The sequence below is a fragment of the Cyprinus carpio genome, chromosome B19, assembly GCF_018340385.1.
Source record: "Cyprinus carpio isolate SPL01 chromosome B19, ASM1834038v1, whole genome shotgun sequence".
Taxonomy (NCBI): Eukaryota; Metazoa; Chordata; class Actinopteri; order Cypriniformes; family Cyprinidae; genus Cyprinus; species Cyprinus carpio.
Window position 1 is genome coordinate 27,499,078 of NC_056615.1, and position 6,704 is coordinate 27,505,781.

The window sequence follows — 6,704 nt, forward strand, 5'->3', positions numbered from 1 at the left end:
TGAACCCTTGCTTGTCGCATTTCTTTATTTTGAACGCGTTCTGGCGAGCTGGAGTTTGTCGTCTGTATATTCAGCAGCTTTTCCCGGAGTTATTTCGGATCATACGAAACGCATTTCTGGGTGAATGTGACAGAGGAAGTCACTGCAGTTCCTCATTTACTCTCTTCGCGTACTATGGCACTATTTTCTGCGCTTTAGATGAAAATGACACAAATACATTTTCCTTTTCAACCCATGCTGAACACATTAAGAGATGCTTCTGTACAGTGACCGCACGGTCGTATATTTCCAATGCATTCAACAGATCAACATTTTGTCCGAGAGATAGAACGCATTTGTGACCCTGGAGCACAAAAGCAGTCATGAGTAGCACAGGTATATTTGTAGCAATGCCCAAAAATACATTGTATGGGTCAACATTATGCATTTTTCTTTTATGTCAAAAAATCATTAGAATATTAAGATCATGTTTCATGAACATATTTTGTAAAGTTCATACCGTAAATACATTAAAATTAAATTTTTGACTATGCATTGCTCAGGACTTCATTTGGACAACTTTAAAGGCACATTTCTCAATATTTTGATATTTTTGTATCCTCATATGCCAGATATTCAAATACTTGTATCTCTGCCAAATAGCCAATTGTCCTATAGGCCTATATTGTCCAAATATTGTCCTAACAAACCATACATCAGTGGAAAGCTTATTTATACAGCTTTCAGATGATGTACAGTACAGGCTAAATCTCAATTTTTCCCTTATGACTGGTTTTGTGCTCCAGGGTCACATGTATGTTGTTCAGCAACAGAAGCCTCTTTAATTTTCATTACAGCATTTATGTGCTTTTTAGGAAACCATAAACCTCCTATAAACATCAACAGCTTATTAAAATAAATACTTTACTAAACTGGATGTTGTTTTGAAGACCTCATTTTCAAAAGCGCAGTTGATTAAGGTTGAACTATCATTAAAGACCGTTCGTTTTAAACCTAAATTTCTAACACATGCAGTTTTCTTAATTGAGGAGGCAAGTGACTTCCTTCCTGCTGTATTTTTCGGAAGAAGCTCAGTGAAAGTGTGAATGTTACGCATCAAATATGAGATGCTGGTCGTGCTGATAAACTTTCTGAGCATGATGCACGAGGTTGGGCCCATATTTGGCATCTTTAATGAGAGTTGGACCCTCTCGGAGCTCTGTTCTGTCTGTCAGCTCACAATCGTTCCTCATCAGCGAATCCCTCTTCAATTCATTTCAATGCCCCGGTATTTTTAAGTCTAATGAATTCTGTTGTCAGACGTCTTGACAGAAAGCGAAGACTCCGACTAACTCCAATTAACACCTTCTAATGATGCTGAGCTCCTGATGGCGCTGAGATCATCTGCCCCGGGCGGGGTACTGATGGGGGTAGCGGGGCTAAAAATGTTCTGTGCTCCTTCATCACCCGTGTCAGCGAATCCCAGACCGGATCACCGATCCGCCGCGCGCAGCGTGCACCAACTCCTGCCGGTGACGAGCATCTGCGCGGACGCGCGCGCCTCGCTGCTGCTGCTTCGCGTTCACGGGCGGTTTCTGACTCGGAGTTCGCGAGTCTCAGAAGACAAAAGTGTGTCTTTTCTTGAAGACATTATAATGGAACTTTTAATGGAATCTACATGAATAAATCATGTAAAATCTCCTAAATTAGGCCTATTTAATTCATGACCAATGCATTTAATATAATTAGTGAAATGTGCTCATTTATTTTAAGCTGGTCCTCAATAGTTTGTGATTTTGAGTAAGGCCTGTTTGTATTTGACTTTGAGTTATTTTGTAGAAGTATACAGCCAGGTAGGATAAAACTTCACTGCATTAGCAAAGCTACTGCTCACTGAACAAAGCATCAAAAAGGTAAAAAGGTTAATAGGTAGGCTTCTTTCCTCAAGTTTTTATTTTATTTTATTTTATTTTTTTAGTTTAATCGGTTTCTCAATTCAAGGCTCAAAAATGAGGAAAACATATCTCTTGGTTTTATTAGTAAAAAGTTCTCAATATTTACAACACTGAACCACAATTTCTTTAATAAAATGTACACACTATTTTTAATTATCACCTTAATTTTTTTTTAATGAAAATTAGTTTGTATCGTGATTATAATTTTTAACTATAACATTAGATCAACTCACTACCAAATACATTACCCAAAACAAAAATAAAAAAAAAATAAGAAAACATCTACCCTCCACTCAAAAAAAAAAAAGGTAATAGCGACTTTTTATCTCACAATTCTGACTTTTTTCTCGCAGTTTTGACTTTACATCCCACAGCAGTGTCAAGGTCCATAAAGGGTATGAAAGACATCATCAGAATGCTCCATCTGCCATCAGACATGCAGTCTGGGTTATATGAAACACTGTAAGCGAAGAAAACAAAAATAATGACTTTATTCAACAATTCCTTTGCCAGCAGTCTCCTCTGTGTCTCTTCATATCACCGTATGCTGCGTATGCTCTTCTGTATCATCCGCGCCACAAGGATGCGATATTTCTATGTGTATTTAGCTTTGATTTTAAATAAAACAGCGCATCCTTGTGGCGTGGATGATACAGAAGAGCATAATCAGCATACGGTGATATGAAGAGACACAGAGGAGATTGTTGACAAAGGAATTGTTGGATAAAGTCGTTATTTTTGTTTTCTTCACTTTAAAAAGTGTTCCCTTTGCTTCATATAACCCAAAATGCATGTGTGATGGCAGATGGAGTATTCTGACGATGACTTTCATACCTTTTATGGACCTTGACACTGTTATTTACTTGGCAGTCTATGGGACAGTCACAGGCCTCCAGGTTTTCACGGGTTTGGATTAATGACAAAATTTTCATTTGGGGGTGGAGTATCCCTTTAACTGTGCTTTTATTTTGTTTATAGTGGCTAATAAACTGGAAGTCTCGCACATTCATGCAAAATAAGATAGATATGTCTGTGTTCTCCTGAAAGATGACAAAAACAACTTCAGTGTTGCACATTTAAAATTTACAGCTATTATCTTTCGTAAAAACAGACCAAACATATTGTTGGAATAATCTTGTATGCAGAGGCTTATAATTTATTATCATTATTATTATTATTATTATTGTATAATCCAATAATCTACAGGTTAAGAATGTATCTCTCCAACATTATAAATACCATTAACAGTAGCAAATAGAAAATCATGACTCATGCTACATAAACTAAATCCCTCAAAGCTTTGAGTATGTTTCATTTCTTGAAACATTTTAATCAAACATTAAACTTCACTCGTAAGTAAACAAATGGTGACTAAAATTAATTCAAGGCCTATATGGAGATGATGTCAATGAAACACAGCACACATGCTGACATTTAGATTATATGCCACAGTTGTAAGTAGTCAGTTTAGTTAGTTAGTTAGTAGTAAGTTTTTCAGTGACTCATTCTAGCAGAGATCTGGTGGCTGATATAATGTAGATATGAAATGATGTTGCAGTGGCGTGTTTCTATTATTTATTTTTTTTTCACCTCTAAAGGAAAGTTTTCTCCATGTGTCATGGTGCTTTGAGATTGAACTGGAGGATGTCTGATCTTGTCTTGTTCGTTTAGCTAATGGATCACATGCACACATGACCCTGAGCTTTGGGAGGACAGGAACTGTACTCTTACAACGAGTCAATCGACTGCAACACTAACACGCATTAATGCAGGAACTCCTCTAATCAATAGACACTTCACCTGCGCTCTGCATGTCGAGAGTCAAAGCATGTAAACGAGGAGAGAAAAACATGACCCGTCTGATCCTGGGCCATCAGACACCTGAAGGGATTTCCAAAGAGGAAGTGATCCAGATTCACTCCAAAATGCTTTTATACTGCACTGGCTTTATGTGTGAACCAGTTTAGCACATGCCAACATCATGAAAACAGCAAGAGCTCTGAGAAATGCTGCATCGTTGGCCTAAATCATGAACAGTAAGAGCAGCAACATGAGAAAGTTGATATTAACAGGCAAACAGTTCTTTTTAAACTAATTTCTTATCATTAGAGAGTGAATTTGGACTTTATTGTGATATCTGTCAGCGTTGCCTCATGCAAACGCAGTTGTTCACCCATGATTCATTTATTCTACAACCAAATGTGTCTGGCAATAAGATAAAATGAGTAGTACTACACTAGTCATTTTGTGTTTGCACCAGCTTTGTCTAAGCACTAATATGACTTTGCACTAATAAGTCTTCATTGCACTTCGCATTTGATCTTAGGTTTAAGGTGTAAAAAAAAAAAAAAAAAAAACAGAGGTCAGAAAAAACAAACAAATTGCACTGTGACTTCTTGCTGCAAAACATCATTTAATTTTATCAAAAAAGAAAAAAAGAATAGCAGATATATATACAGGTGGAGCTGGGGAAGGTGGAGGGTTTCTGAAGCACGCTGCAAACTGCTACAGCAAGCACTAGTCATATATTTGAATGTTAAGCAGCAAGTCCATTGGCTACCGATACAGGAGAGAACTAATTAGCATGAGATAATGATGTCATTAGGTCAGATTGAGTTATCAGACTGCACCATCTAGAGTTTCATACCAGCACTCTCTCTCTTTCTCTCTCTCTCTCAAATAAATGCAGGCTTTGTAAGCAGAAAAGACTTGTTTTGAAAACATTTAAAAAAAAACAATATATATGTATAATATAGTATATATATATATATATATATATATATAATATATATAATATATATTATATATATATAACTGTGGAACATCTGTTTTGTTTCACGTAATAAATAAATAAACTACATAAAGGTAATCAAATGATGACAGTATCTATTTTTGGGTGAACTATCCCTTTAAGGCCCTCTAACATCAGTAACAGACAGTGAAACAGTCCTCTAACACGGACGGAGTGAATGGACATGTAGCTTCAGGAGGAGGTGTGGGGAATGAGAAAGAACTGAGATCAGTCTGTTCTCAGATTCATCTGACTCTTTAGGCTGATTTGAGGAGGTCAGGTCTGTTCTGTTGGGTTGTGATCACACAGATTGTCCAGCTGTATCCTGGCCTGTGTATGTGGCTGTACTGCTCTGTGTGTGTGTGTGTGTGTATGGTCTGGGTCAGTAGTGCGTGAATAACAGTGTTGGGGACTGAAACTGTCCCCTGCTCAGACCTGCACTTAACACTGAATTGATTTCAGACACCCCTTGCCGTCCTGGGAGGGTCCGGGCTTTACCGCTGGAGAATAACCCCAACACACACACACACACACATACATACTGTAAAATCAAAATTCTGCATAAGACTGAACACACCAGCACTGATTTAGAAGAACAAAACACTGGCTATATGTTCAGCATACTAACATGCATATAGTATGCAAACTTTCTTTATGCATGAAAAACACTTGTCAAAAATGCAATACGCTCTCAGAAATAAAGGTACAAAAGCTGTCACTGGGGCGGTTCCTTTTCAAAAGGTACATGTTGTACCTATAAGGTTCTAATATGCACACTTTAAGAAGTAAAATGTACCTTTAAGGTACCAAAATGGACCTTTTGAAAAGTTACCGCCCCAGTGACAGCTTTTGTACCTTTATTTCTGAGAGTGTATACAGCCAGTGAGCTCTGCACTACTGTATCCCACAATGCAATGCACCCTATGAAACCCTTTATTTCCAGTATGACAAATGAAACGGAAGTGATTCTTTTAACATTTTTTATTATATCTAAGAATTTTTTACTCATTATATTTAATCAAATTAAAAGTTATAGGAACAGTTCACCCAAAAATGAAAATTCTGTCATCATTTATTCACCCTCATCTCATTCCAAATCCATCAAACTTTGGTTAAGCTTCAAAACACAAATTAAGATATTTTTAATGAGACCAGACAGTTAAAGTCCAGATAACTGAACCCTAGAAGATCCAAAAAAAAGGTCATAATGCATTTTTAAATGAATTCATATGAATCAAGCATTTAACTGGTCAAGACTTGCAAATAAATATGAATGCATTATATGGTGGACAGATTTAATGTTGGACATTTGAGTTATTATGATAGAGTGCATCAAATATGATTTGTTCATATAAAGCAAACATATCTCTTCACAATCCACTTGATTCATATGGATTCATTTTATGATAAATTTGTGACCTTGTTGGATCTTCAAAGTTTTGGTTGCACCAAAGAAGAGACAGGTTTCATTAAGAATACTGTAATCTGTGTTTCAAAGATGAATGAAAGTCTTATGGGTTTGGAAGGATTGCACTGTAAATTTAAGATGATTTGACATAAAATTGGTTAGAAATGCAAAATTCTGGGATGATCTCATTTGCTGAATTAAAAATACTCATTTAGAGGTCATGTGACAACAATACAGCATATGGCTTCTTGATGCATAATGGGCACGGTTTCATATACTGTAGGCCTACTATTCACTGTACAGTAACTATTATGCCAATAGTCCATTTGGAGTGCAGCCACACTTTTACTACATCAGTTCTGGGTCAGGATGGTGGGTCGGGGTTGTCGTTCGGTACCAGCGCCCCCTGTGGCTCTCCCCAGAGACACCAGCAGACACACAGAGCACTAAAGCTTCCAACATGACTGCAAACAAGTTCCAGTCAATTGTGTGTGTGTGTGTGTGTGTGTGTGTGTGTGTGTGTGTGTGTGTGTGTGTGTGTGTGTGTGTGTGTGTGTACAGGGAGCGTGTT